This window comes from Lissotriton vulgaris, chromosome 8 (genome assembly GCF_964263255.1).
Source record: "Lissotriton vulgaris chromosome 8, aLisVul1.2, whole genome shotgun sequence".
Lineage (NCBI taxonomy): Eukaryota > Metazoa > Chordata > Amphibia > Caudata > Salamandridae > Lissotriton > Lissotriton vulgaris.
In genome coordinates, this window is record NC_141696.1 from 152,517,467 (window position 1) to 152,531,622 (window position 14,156).

The following is a 14,156-nucleotide window of genomic DNA, read 5'->3' on the forward strand; positions in this document are numbered from 1 at the left end:
TTTAGGCTGCAGTTTCTTCTGGAGGCGTGGGTTCAAATCCCACTTCTGACATGACTTTTGGAGATATAATCTCCTTTTTCAGGTTAACATCTGATGGAAGTTGCATCTGTTGGTCTTCACCTGGGATGTGATTCCGTCCTCATCTAGTCAAGAGAGCTGGGGTTTCTCATATATTTCGGTTGTATAAAGTCTTGCTGACAAAGTGCAGTCCTTACTATGTGAGCATAGGACCCATGTAAGAGCTCATCTGGAAGAGTCATGCTCTTGTATGCCCTGGCCAGACAGGCCATGCAAATATGGAAGAATGCCTAGCATCTGGTAGACAGTTGGACTCCAGCACACTTACGGCAATTTCCTCAGGGCTGTGATCAGGGGCTGCTTAGATTTGCGTATTCCACCCTATGTTGTGACATTGAAATTCCTTGTTGAATTTGCTTTAGCTAGCCAAGAGGTGGCTGTTGACTCAATTTCAAAGCAGCTTTGGGCCGTTCAAGTGGCTGGTGAATAGCACTTTCTCTTTGTACGCCTTAAAGGTCTAAAGAGTTCTTCATAGGTACTGCTCTCTATGGATTGTTCAAAGATCTGTTGGAAGTACTTATAATAGGATAAATAAATTGAGGGCATGCCTTTTCGGTACCCCACTTGCATGGCTGTCTGGCCTGTGGAAGGTTCCACAAATGCAAGACAGGATAGCCGAGTTGTCTAAGGCGCTGCGTTCAGGTTATAGTCTCTTCTGGAGGTGTGGGTTCAAATCTCACTTCTGACAATTGTGTGTTTACTCTACTTTTTTCTTGAGAGAGAAAAAATCAGATAATTTCCCTCACATGGGCTTATATGGTTGTCTACTTGGAAAAGTGCAGTGAGTTTTTTTCTTGCTCTAGCCACTCATGGCCTAAGATGTGTGCTTTTTTTGGTTCACAATATCTTTCCCTCTCTGTTGATGATCAAGCAACATGTGCTCAGGATGCCCGAGTGGTCTAAGGCGCTGCGTTAAGACCGCAGTCTCTCCTGGAGGCGTGGGTTCGAATCCCACTTCTGACAAACCTTTAAGTCCATTTTGTCTCTGAGTTCTTTTAGAATCTCAGCTAAAAATTGGCAGTGCTTATAATATCTGAATAAATAACAAACTTCAGTTTCAACTGCAAATTAATTTGCCCAATTCTGTCTTCAAGCTCGTATAATATTCTTCTAGCCCTCGTGGTGTTGTATGTGTTTTTTGGGGAGTGCTTAAAAAGTCCCTTTTATTAATGAGATGGGTTACATTCAGTCTTGTGATATTTTTGGTTTCCAATAAGTAGATTGTTAATTTTATGTAACCTCATTTTCTAATGCTCCATTCAAGAGATGTTTCCACTATGAAATGCAGAGCAACGGGAAAGAGCAAGTGAGTTAGAAGGGGTGTTGAGGAAGGAGAGAATGAAACAAAGACAGAGTGAGTGAACGGCAGGTAGGCCTAGAAGAGGAGACTAGAAGTGAAAACGACATACTTTTCCCTGCTTTTGACCTTCCACCCATCCCAAACCGACCACAAACGTACCATCTATGCAACGTTGGTATGCAGAAATTCACGCCTCAGCCAGTGAGGGTGAGTCCTAGGCCAGGGGCTAGAGAGCAAAAGACTGCATGTGCTCAGACGTTCCCTGCTAGGGACAGTTGATCTGAAACAAGGTCTGCTCTCTTGTATCCAGCAAGGATCTAGAAATCCTGCATGAATCTGCAAGGCACATTGACAGCATACATTTGCATAATATGCCCCACCTTCTGCCTTCCTACTTCCTGTGCAGTAGTTGTTTATGTAGAGAGAGAGGTCGCAGGCAAGGTAATTTTGTGAGTAGGATACAGGACCCTAAATAGCTGGTGAGAGGTATGAGGTATTCTAAAAGCATAAAAATTGTACACCTGTGAAATGAAATGCTTTCACATGTGATCTTCTGTGTTTATTGTCCTGTGCATAAAGTTGCACCTTGTGTTTGAAGGTTTAAATTATTTCAGGCTTGCATGGAGGCAGAAATTTCTGAGTGACTTTTATACATTTCTTAAGACTCTGCACTGTCAGGATGGCCGAGTGGTCTAAGGTGCTGTGTTTAGGCTGCAGTCTCCTCTGGAGGCGTGGGTTCAAATCCCACTTCTGACATGACTTTTGGAGATATAATCTCCTTTTTCAGGTTAACATCTGATGGAAGTTGCATCTGTTGGTCTTCACCTGGGATGTGATTCCGTCCTCATCTAGTCAAGAGAGCTGGGGTTTCTCATATATTTCGGTTGTATAAAGTCTTGCTGACAAAGTGCAGTCCTTACTATGTGAGCATAGGACCCATGTAAGAGCTCATCTGGAAGAGTCATGCTCTTGTATGCCCTGGCCAGACAGGCCATGCAAATATGGAAGAATGCCTAGCATCTGGTAGACAGTTGGACTCCAGCACACTTACGGCAATTTCCTCAGGGCTGTGATCAGGGGCTGCTTAGATTTGCGTATTCCACCCTATGTTGTGACATTGAAATTCCTTGGTGAATTTGCTTTAGCTAGCCAAGAGGTGGCTGTTGACTCAATTTCAAAGCAGCTTTGGGCCGTTCAAGTGGCTGGTGAATAGCACTTTCTCTTTGTACGCCTTAAAGGTCTAAAGAGTTCTTCATAGGTACTGCTCTCTATGGATTGTTCAAAGATCTGTTGGAAGTACTTATAATAGGATAAATAAATTGAGGGCATGCCTTTTCGGTACCCCACTTGCATGGCTGTCTGGCCTGTGGAAGGTTCCACACATGCAAGTCAGGATGGCCGAGTGGTCTAAGGCGCTGCATTCAGGTTGTAGTCTCTTCTTGAGGCGTGGGTTCAAATCCCACTTCTGACAATTGTGTGTTTACTCTACTTTTTTCTTGAGAGAGAAAAAATCAGATCATTTCCCTCACATGGGCTTATATGGTTGTCTACTTGGAAAAGTGCAGTGAGTTTTTTTCTTGCTCTAGCCACTCATGGCCTAAGATGTGTGCTTTTTTTGGTTCACAATATCTTTTCCTCTCTGTTGATGATAAAGCAACATGTGTTCAGGATGGCCGAGTGGTCTAAGGCGCTGCGTTAAGGCCGCAGTCTCACCTGGAGGCGTGGGTTCGAATCCCACTTCTGACCAAACTTTAAGTCCATTTTGTCTCTGAGTTCTTTTAGAATCTCAGCTAAAAATTGGCAGTGCATATAATATCTGAATAAGTAACAAACTTCAGTTTCAACTGCAAATGAATCTGCCCAATTCTGTCTTCAAGCTCGTATAATATTCTTCTAGCACTCGTGGTGTTTTATGTGTTTTTTGGGGGGTGCTTAAAAAGTCCCTTTTATTAATGAAATGGGTTACATTCAGTCTTGTGATATTTTTGGTTTCCAATAAGTAGATTGTTAATTTTATGTAACCTCATTTTCTAATGCTCCATTCAAGGGATGTTTCCACTATGAAATGCAGAGCAAGGGGAAAGAGCACAAGTGATAGAGCGAGTGAGTGAGAAGGGGTGTTGAGGAAGGAGAGAATGAAACAAAGACAGAGTGAGTGAACGGCAGGTAGGCCTAGAAGAGGAGACTAGAAGTGACGGCGACATACTTTTCCCTGCTTTTGACCTCCCACCCATCCCAAACCGACCACAAACGTACCATCTATGCAACGTTGGTATGCAGAAATTCACGCCTCAGCCAGTGAGGGTGAGTCCCAGGCCAGGGGCTAGAGAGCAAAAGACTGCATGTGCTCAGACGTTCCCTGCTAGGGACAGTTGATCTGAAACAAGGTCTGCTCTCTTGTATCCAGCAAGGATCTAGAAATCCTGCATGAATCTGCAAGGCACAATGACAGCATACATTTGCATAATATGCCCCACCTTCTGCCTTCCTACTTCCTGTGCAGTAGTTGTTTGTGTAGAGAGAGAGGTCGCAGGCAAGGTAATTTTGTGAGTAGGATACAGGACCCTAAATAGCTGGTGAGAGGTATGAGGTATTCTAAAAGCATAAAAATTGTACACCTGTGAAATGAAATGCTTTCACATGTGATCTTCTGTGTTTATTGTCCTGTGCATAAAGTTGCACCTTGTGTTTGAAGGTTTAAATTATTTCAGGCTTGCATGGAGGCAGAAATTTCTGAGTGACTTTTATACATTTCTTAAGACTCTGCACTGTCAGGATGGCCGAGTGGTCTAAGGATCTGTGTTTAGGCCGCAGTCTCCTCTGGAGGCGTGGGTTCGAATCCCACTTCTGACATGACTTTTGGAGATATAATCTCCTTTTTCAGGTTAACATCTGATGGAAGTTGCATCTGTTGGTCTTCACCTGGGATGTGATTCCGTCCTCATCTAGTCAAGAGAGCTGGAGTTTCTCATATATTTCGGTTGTATAAAGTCTTGCTGACAAAGTGCAGTCCCTACTATATGAGCATAGGACCCATGTAAGAGCTCATCTGGAAGAGTCATGCTCTTGTATGCCCTGGCCAGACAGGCCATGCAAATATGGAAGAATGCCTAGCATCTGGTAGACAGTTGGACTCCAGCTCACTTACGGCAATTTCCTCAGGGCTGTGATCAGGGGCTGCTTAGATTTGCGTATTCCACCCTATGTTGTGACATTGAAATTCCTTGGTGAATTTGCTTTAGCTAGCCAAGAGGTGGCTGTTGACTCAATTTCAAAGCAGCTTTGGGCCGTTCAAGTGGCTGGTTAATAGCACTTTCTCTTTGTACGCCTTAAAGGTCTAAAGAGTTCTTCATAGGTACTGCTCTCTATGGATTGTTCAAAGATCTGTTGGAAGTACTTATAATAGGATAAATAAATTGAGGGCATGCCTTTTCGGTACCCCACTTGCATGGCTGTCTGGCCTGTGGAAGGTTCCACAAATGCAAGTCAGGATGGCCGAGTGGTCTAAGGCGCTGCGTTCAGGTCGCAGTCTCTTCTCGAGGCGTGGGTTCAAATCCCACTTCTGACAATTGTGTGTTTGCTCTACTGTTTTTCTTGAGAGAGAAAAAATCAGATCATTTCCCTCACATGGGCTTATATGGTTGTCTACTTGGAAAAGTGCAGTGAGTTTTTTTCTTGCTCTAGCCACTCATGACCTAAGATGTGTGCTTTTTTTGGTTCACAATATCTTTCCCTCTCTGTAGATGATCAAGCAACATGTGGTCAGGATGGCCGAGTGGTCTAAGGCGCTGTGTTAAGACCGCAGTCTCTCCTGGAGACGTGGGTTCGAATTCCACTTCTGACAAAACGATAAGTCCATTTTGTCTCTGAGTTCTTTTAGAATCTCAGCTAAAAATTGGCAGTGCATATAATATCTGAATAAGTAACAAACTTCAGTTTCAACTGCAAATGAATTTGCCCAATTCTGTCTTCAAGCTCGTATAATATTCTTCTAGCACTCGTGGTGCTTTATGTGTTTTTTGGGGGGTGATTAAAAAGTCCCTTTTATTAATGAAATGGGTTACATTCAGTCTTGTGATATTTTTGGTTTCCAATAAGTAGATTGTTAATTTTATGTAACCTCATTTTCTAATGCTCCATTCAAGAGATGTTTCCACTATGAAATGCAGAGCAAGGGGAAAGAGCACAAGTGATAGAGCGAGTGAGTGAGAAGGGGTGTTGAGGAAGGAGAGAATGAAACAAAGACAGAGTGAGTGAACGGCAGGTAGGCCTAGAAGAGGAGACTAGAAGTGAAGGCGACATACTTTTCCCTGCTTTTGACCTCCCACCCATCCCAAACCGACCACAAACGTACCATCTATGCAACGTTGGTATGCAGAAATTCACGCCTCAGCCAGTGAGGGTGAGTCCCAGGCCAGGGGCTAGAGAGCAAAAGACTGCATGTGCTCAGACGTTCCCTGCTAGGGACAGTTGATCTGAAACAAGGTCTGCTCTCTTGTATCCAGCAAGGATCTAGAAATCCTGCATGAATCTGCAAGGCACAATGACAGCATACATTTGCATAATATGCCCCACCTTCTGCCTTCCTACTTCCTGTGCAGTAGTTGTTTGTGTAGAGAGAGAGGTCGCAGGCAAGGTAATTTTGTGAGTAGGATACAGGACCCTAAATAGCTGGTGAGAGGTATGAGGTATTCTAAAAGCATAAAAATTGTACACCTGTGAAATGAAATGCTTTCACATGTGATCTTCTGTGTTTATTGTCCTGTGCATAAAGTTGCACCTTGTGTTTGAAGGTTTAAATTATTTCAGGCTTGCATGGAGGCAGAAATTTCTGAGTGACTTTTATACATTTCTTAAGACTCTGCACTGTCTGGATGGCCAAGTGGTCTAAGGCGCTGTGTTTAGGCCGCAGTCTCCTCTGGAGGCGTGGGTTCGAATCCCACTTCTGACATGACTTTTGGAGATATAATCTCCTTTTTCAGGTTAACATCTGATGGAAGTTGCATCTGTTGGTCTTCACCTGGGATGTGATTCCGTCCTCATCTAGTCAAGAGAGCTGGGGTTTCTCATATATTTCGGTTGTATAAAGTCTTGCTGACAAAGTGCAGTCCTTACTATATGAGCATAGGACCCATGTAAGAGCTCATCTGGAAGAGTCATGCTCTTGTATGCCCTGGCCAGACATGCCATGCAAATATGGAAGAATGCCTAGCATCTGGTAGACAGTTGGACTCCAGCACACTTACGGCAATTTCCTCAGGGCTGTGATCAGGGGCTGCTTAGATTTGCGTATTCCACCCTATGTTGTGACATTGAAATTCCTTGTTGAATTTGCTTTAGCTAGCCAAGAGGTGGCTGTTGACTCAATTTCAAAGCAGCTTTGGGCCGTTCAAGTGGCTGGTTAATAGCACTTTCTCTTTGTACGCCTTAAAGGTCTAAAGAGTTCTTCATAGGTACTGCTCTCTATGGATTGTTCAAAGATCTGTTGGAAGTACTTATAATAGGATAAATAAATTGAGGGCATGCCTTTTCGGTACCCCACTTGCATGGCTGTCTGGCCTGTGGAAGGTTCCACACATGCAAGTCAGGATGACTGAGTGGTCTAAGGCGCTGCGTTCAGGTCGCAGTCTCTTCTCGAGGTGTGGGTTCAAATCCCACTTCTGACAATTGTGTGTTTACTCTACTTTTTTCTTGAGAGAGAAAAAATCAGATCATTTCCCTCACATGGGCTTATATGGTTGTCTACTTGGAAAAGTGCAGTGAGTTTTTTTCTTGCTCTAGCCACTCATGACCTAAAATGTGTGCTTTTTTTGGTTCACAATATCTTTCCCTCTCTGTAGATCATCAAGCAACATGTGGTCAGGATGGCCGAGTGGTCTAAGGTGCTGTGTTAAGGCCACAGTCTCTCCTGGAGACGTGGGTTCGAATCCCACTTCTGACAAAACTTTAAGTCCATTTTGTCTCTGAGTTCTTTTAGAATCTCAGCTAAAAATTGGCAGTGCATATAATATCTAAATAAGTAACAAACTTCAGTTTCAACTGCAAATGAATTTGCCCAATTCTGTCTTCAAGCTCGTATAATATTCTTCTAGCACTCGTGGTGCTTTATGTGTTTTTTGGGGGGGTGATTAAAAAGTCCCTTTTATTAATGAAATGGGTTACATTCAGTCTTGTGATATTTTTGGTTTCCAATAAGTAGATTGTTAATTTTATGTAACCTCATTTTCTAATGCTCCATTCAAGGGATGTTTCCACTATGAAATGCAGAGCAAGGGGAAAGAGCACAAGTGATAGAGCGAGTGAGTGAGAAGGGGTGTTGAGGAAGGAGAGAATGAAACAAAGACAGAGTGAGTGAACGGCAGGTAGGCCTAGAAGAGGAGACTAGAAGTGACGGCGACATACTTTTCCCTGCTTTTGACCTCCCACCCATCCCAAACCGACCACAAACGTACCATCTATGCAACGTTGGTATGCAGAAATTCACGCCTCAGCCAGTGAGGGTGAGTCCCAGGCCAGGGGCTAGAGAGCAAAAGACTGCATGTGCTCAGACGTTCCCTGCTAGGGACAGTTGATCTGAAACAAGGTCTGCTCTCTTGTATCCAGCAAGGATCTAGAAATCCTGCATGAATCTGCAAGGCACAATGACAGCATACATTTGCATAATATGCCCCACCTTCTGCCTTCCTACTTCCTGTGCAGTAGTTGTTTGTGTAGAGAGAGAGGTCGCAGGCAAGGTAATTTTGTGAGTAGGATACAGGACCCTAAATAGCTGGTGAGAGGTATGAGGTATTCTAAAAGCATAAAAATTGTACACCTGTGAAATGAAATGCTTTCACATGTGATCTTCTGTGTTTATTGTCCTGTGCATAAAGTTGCACCTTGTGTTTGAAGGTTTAAATTATTTCAGGCTTGCATGGAGGCAGAAATTTCTGAGTGACTTTTATACATTTCTTAAGACTCTGCACTGTCAGGATGGCCGAGTGGTCTAAGGATCTGTGTTTAGGCCGCAGTCTCCTCTGGAGGCGTGGGTTCGAATCCCACTTCTGACATGACTTTTGGAGATATAATCTCCTTTTTCAGGTTAACATCTGATGGAAGTTGCATCTGTTGGTCTTCACCTGGGATGTGATTCCGTCCTCATCTAGTCAAGAGAGCTGGAGTTTCTCATATATTTCGGTTGTATAAAGTCTTGCTGACAAAGTGCAGTCCCTACTATATGAGCATAGGACTCATGTAAGAGCTCATCTGGAAGAGTCATGCTCTTGTATGCCCTGGCCAGACAGGCCATGCAAATATGGAAGAATGCCTAGCATCTGGTAGACAGTTGGACTCCAGCTCACTTACGGCAATTTCCTCAGGGCTGTGATCAGGGGCTGCTTAGATTTGCGTATTCCACCCTATGTTGTGACATTGAAATTCCTTGTTGAATTTGCTTTAGCTAGCCAAGAGGTGGCTGTTGACTCAATTTCAAAGCAGCTTTGGGCCGTTCAAGTGGCTGGTTAATAGCACTTTCTCTTTGTACGCCTTAAAGGTCTAAAGAGTTCTTCATAGGTACTGCTCTCTATGGATTGTTCAAAGATCTGTTGGAAGTACTTATAATAGGATAAATAAATTGAGGGCATGCCTTTTCGGTACCCCACTTGCATGGCTGTCTGGCCTGTGGAAGGTTCCACAAATGCAAGTCAGGATGGCCGAGTGGTCTAAGGCGCTGCGTTCAGGACGCAGTCTCTTCTCGAGGCGTGGGTTCAAATCCCACTTCTGACAATTGTGTGTTTCCTCTACTTTTTTCTTGAGAGAGAAAAAATCAGATCATTTCCCTCACATGGGCTTATATGGTTGTCTACTTGGAAAAGTGCAGTGAGTTTTTTTCTTGCTCTAGCCACTCATGACCTAAGATGTGTGCTTTTTTTGGTTCACAATATCTTTCCCTCTCTGTAGATGATCAAGCAACATGTGGTCAGGATGGCCGAGTGGTCTAAGGTGCTGTGTTAAGGCCACAGTCTCTCCTGGAGACGTGGGTTCGAATCCCACTTCTGACAAAACTTTAAGTCCATTTTGTCTCTGAGTTCTTTTAGAATCTCAGCTAAAAATTGGCAGTGCATATAATATCTAAATAAGTAACAAACTTCAGTTTCAACTGCAAATGAATTTGCCCAATTCTGTCTTCAAGCTCGTATAATATTCTTCTAGCACTCGTGGTGCTTTATGTGTTTTTTGGGGGGGTGATTAAAAAGTCCCTTTTATTAATGAAATGGGTTACATTCAGTCTTGTGATATTTTTGGTTTCCAATAAGTAGATTGTTAATTTTATGTAACCTCATTTTCTAATGCTCCATTCAAGAGATGTTTCCACTATGAAATGCAGAGCAAGGGGAAAGAGCACAAGTGATAGAGCGAGTGAGTGAGAAGGGGTGTTGAGGAAGGAGAGAATGAAACAAAGACAGAGTGAGTGAACGGCAGGTAGGCCTAGAAGAGGAGACTAGAAGTGAAGGCGACATACTTTTCCCTGCTTTTGACCTTCCACCCATCCCAAACCAACCACAAACGTACCATCTATGCAACGTTGGTATCGCAGAAATTCACGCCTCAGCCAGTGAGGGTGAGTCCCAGGCCAGGGGCTAGAGAGCAAAAGACTGCATGTGCTCAGACGTTCCCTGCTAGGGACAGTTGATCTGAAACAAGGTCTGCTCTCTTGTATCCAGCAAGGATCTAGAAATCCTGCATGAATCTGCAAGGCACATTGACAGCATACATTTGCATAATATGCCCCACCTTCTGCCTTCCTACTTCCTGTGCAGTAGTTGTTTGTGTAGAGAGAGAGGTCGCAGGCAAGGTAATTTTGTGAGTAGGATACAGGACCCTAAATAGCTGGTGAGAGGTATGAGGTATTCTAAAAGCATAAAAATTGTACACCTGTGAAATGAAATGCTTTCACATGTGATCTTCTGTGTTTATTGTCCTGTGCATAAAGTTGCACCTTGTGTTTGAAGGTTTAAATTATTTCAGGCTTGCATGGAGGCAGAAATTTCTAAGTGACTTTTATACATTTCTTAAGACTCTGCACTGTCAGGATGGCCGAGTGGTCTAAGGCGCTGTGTTTAGGCTGCAGTTTCTTCTGGAGGCGTGGGTTCAAATCCCACTTCTGACATGACTTTTGGAGATATAATCTTGTTTTTCAGGTTAACATCTGATGGAAGTTGCATCTGTTGGTCTTCACCTGGGATGTGATTCCGTCCTCATCTAGTCAAGAGAGCTGGGGTTTCTCATATATTTCCGTTGTATAAAGTCTTGCTGACAAAGTGCAGTCCTTACTATGTGAGCATAGGACCCATGTAAGAGCTCATCTGGAAGAGTCATGCTCTTGTATGCCCTGGCCAGACAGGCCATGCAAATATGGAAGAATGCCTAGCATCTGGTAGACAGTTGGACTCCAGCACACTTACGGCAATTTCCTCAGGGCTGTGATCAGGGGCTGCTTAGATTTGCGTATTCCACCCTATGTTGTGACATTGAAATTCCTTGTTGAATTTGCTTTAGCTAGCCAAGAGGTGGCTGTTGACTCAATTTCAAAGCAGCTTTGGGCCGTTCAAGTGGCTGGTGAATAGCACTTTCTCTTTGTACGCCTTAAAGGTCTAAAGAGTTCTTCATAGGTACTGCTCTCTATGGATTGTTCAAAGATCTGTTGGAAGTACTTATAATAGGATAAATAAATTGAGGGCATGCCTTTTCGGTACCCCACTTGCATGGCTGTCTGGCCTGTGGAAGGTTCCACAAATGCAAGACAGGATGGCCGAGTTGTCTAAGGCGCTGCGTTCAGGTTATAGTCTCTTCTGGAGGTGTGGGTTCAAATCTCACTTCTGACAATTGTGTGTTTACTCTACTTTTTTCTTGAGAGAGAAAAAATCAGATAATTTCCCTCACATGGGCTTATATGGTTGTCTACTTGGAAAAGTGCAGTGAGTTTTTTTCTTGCTCTAGCCACTCATGGCCTAAGATGTGTGCTTTTTTTGGTTCACAATATCTTTCCCTCTCTGTTGATGATCAAGCAACATGTGCTCAGGATGCCCGAGTGGTCTAAGGCGCTGCGTTAAGACCGCAGTCTCTCCTGGAGGCGTGGGTTCGAATCCCACTTCTGACAAACCTTTAAGTCCATTTTGTCTCTGAGTTCTTTTAGAATCTCAGCTAAAAATTGGCAGTGCTTATAATATCTGAATAAATAACAAACTTCAGTTTCAACTGCAAATTAATTTGCCCAATTCTGTCTTCAAGCTCGTATAATATTCTTCTAGCCCTCGTGGTGTTGTATGTGTTTTTTGGGGAGTGCTTAAAAAGTCCCTTTTATTAATGAGATGGGTTACATTCAGTCTTGTGATATTTTTGGTTTCCAATAAGTAGATTGTTAATTTTATGTAACCTCATTTTCTAATGCTCCATTCAAGAGATGTTTCCACTATGAAATGCAGAGCAACGGGAAAGAGCAAGTGAGTTAGAAGGGGTGTTGAGGAAGGAGAGAATGAAACAAAGACAGAGTGAGTGAACGGCAGGTAGGCCTAGAAGAGGAGACTAGAAGTGAAAACGACATACTTTTCCCTGCTTTTGACCTTCCACCCATCCCAAACCGACCACAAACGTACCATCTATGCAACGTTGGTATGCAGAAATTCACGCCTCAGCCAGTGAGGGTGAGTCCTAGGCCAGGGGCTAGAGAGCAAAAGACTGCATGTGCTCAGACGTTCCCTGCTAGGGACAGTTGATCTGAAACAAGGTCTGCTCTCTTGTATCCAGCAAGGATCTAGAAATCCTGCATGAATCTGCAAGGCACATTGACAGCATACATTTGCATAATATGCCCCACCTTCTGCCTTCCTACTTCCTGTGCAGTAGTTGTTTATGTAGAGAGAGAGGTCGCAGGCAAGGTAATTTTGTGAGTAGGATACAGGACCCTAAATAGCTGGTGAGAGGTATGAGGTATTCTAAAAGCATAAAAATTGTACACCTGTGAAATGAAATGCTTTCACATGTGATCTTCTGTGTTTATTGTCCTGTGCATAAAGTTGCACCTTGTGTTTGAAGGTTTAAATTATTTCAGGCTTGCATGGAGGCAGAAATTTCTGAGTGACTTTTATACATTTCTTAAGACTCTGCACTGTCAGGATGGCCGAGTGGTCTAAGGTGCTGTGTTTAGGCTGCAGTCTCCTCTGGAGGCGTGGGTTCAAATCCCACTTCTGACATGACTTTTGGAGATATAATCTCCTTTTTCAGGTTAACATCTGATGGAAGTTGCATCTGTTGGTCTTCACCTGGGATGTGATTCCGTCCTCATCTAGTCAAGAGAGCTGGGGTTTCTCATATATTTCGGTTATATAAAGTCTTGCTGACAAAGTGCAGTCCTTACTATGTGAGCATAGGACCCATGTAAGAGCTCATCTGGAAGAGTCATGCTCTTGTATGCCCTGGCCAGACAGGCCATGCAAATATGGAAGAATGCCTAGCATCTGGTAGACAGTTGGACTCCAGCACACTTACGGCAATTTCCTCAGGGCTGTGATCAGGGGCTGCTTAGATTTGCGTATTCCACCCTATGTTGTGACATTGAAATTCCTTGGTGAATTTGCTTTAGCTAGCCAAGAGGTGGCTGTTGACTCAATTTCAAAGCAGCTTTGGGCCGTTCAAGTGGCTGGTGAATAGCACTTTCTCTTTGTACGCCTTAAAGGTCTAAAGAGTTCTTCATAGGTACTGCTCTCTATGGATTGTTCAAAGATCTGTTGGAAGTACTTATAATAGGATAAATAAATTGAGGGCATGCCTTTTCGGTACCCCACTTGCATGGCTGTCTGGCCTGTGGAAGGTTCCACACATGCAAGTCAGGATGGCCGAGTGGTCTAAGGCGCTGCATTCAGGTTGTAGTCTCTTCTTGAGGCGTGGGTTCAAATCCCACTTCTGACAATTGTGTGTTTACTCTACTTTTTTCTTGAGAGAGAAAAAATCAGATCATTTCCCTCACATGGGCTTATATGGTTGTCTACTTGGAAAAGTGCAGTGAGTTTTTTTCTTGCTCTAGCCACTCATGGCCTAAGATGTGTGCTTTTTTTGGTTCACAATATCTTTTCCTCTCTGTTGATGATAAAGCAACATGTGTTCAGGATGGCCGAGTGGTCTAAGGCGCTGCGTTAAGGCCGCAGTCTGACCTGGAGGCGTGGGTTCGAATCCCACTTCTGACAAAACTTTAAGTCCATTTTGTCTCTGAGTTCTTTTAGAATCTCAGCTAAAAATTGGCAGTGCATATAATATCTGAATAAGTAACAAACTTCAGTTTCAACTGCAAATGAATCTGCCCAATTCTGTCTTCAAGCTCGTATAATATTCTTCTAGCACTCGTGGTGTTTTATGTGTTTTTTGGGGGGTGCTTAAAAAGTCCCTTTTATTAATGAAATGGGTTACATTCAGTCTTGTGATATTTTTGGTTTCCAATAAGTAGATTGTTAATTTTATGTAACCTCATTTTCTAATGCTCCATTCAAGGGATGTTTCCACTATGAAATGCAGAGCAAGGGGAAAGAGCACAAGTGATAGAGCGAGTGAGTGAGAAGGGGTGTTGAGGAAGGAGAGAATGAAACAAAGACAGAGTGAGTGAACGGCAGGTAGGCCTAGAAGAGGAGACTAGAAGTGACGGCGACATACTTTTCCCTGCTTTTGACCTCCCACCCATCCCAAACCGACCACAAACGTACCATCTATGCAACGTTGGTATGCAGAAATTCACGCCTCAGCCAGTGAG

General features: G+C 43.5%; 4 non-coding genes across 4 annotated transcripts; all 4 read left to right on the forward strand.

Moving 5' to 3' along the window:
- Positions 1-2,766: 2,766 nt before the first annotated feature.
- TRNAL-CAG (transfer RNA leucine (anticodon CAG)) lies at positions 2,767-2,849 on the forward strand. The gene has a single exon. It is a non-coding gene; the product is annotated as a tRNA-Leu (tRNA).
- Positions 2,850-4,863: 2,014 nt separating this feature from the next.
- On the forward strand, positions 4,864-4,946 carry TRNAL-CAG (transfer RNA leucine (anticodon CAG)). Its single transcript has one exon. It is a non-coding gene; the product is annotated as a tRNA-Leu (tRNA).
- A 4,113-nt stretch (positions 4,947-9,059) lies between these two features.
- TRNAL-CAG (transfer RNA leucine (anticodon CAG)) lies at positions 9,060-9,142 on the forward strand. Its single transcript has one exon. It is a non-coding gene; the product is annotated as a tRNA-Leu (tRNA).
- Positions 9,143-13,241: 4,099 nt separating this feature from the next.
- On the forward strand, positions 13,242-13,324 carry TRNAL-CAG (transfer RNA leucine (anticodon CAG)). Its single transcript has one exon. It is a non-coding gene; the product is annotated as a tRNA-Leu (tRNA).
- Positions 13,325-14,156: the final 832 nt, after the last annotated feature.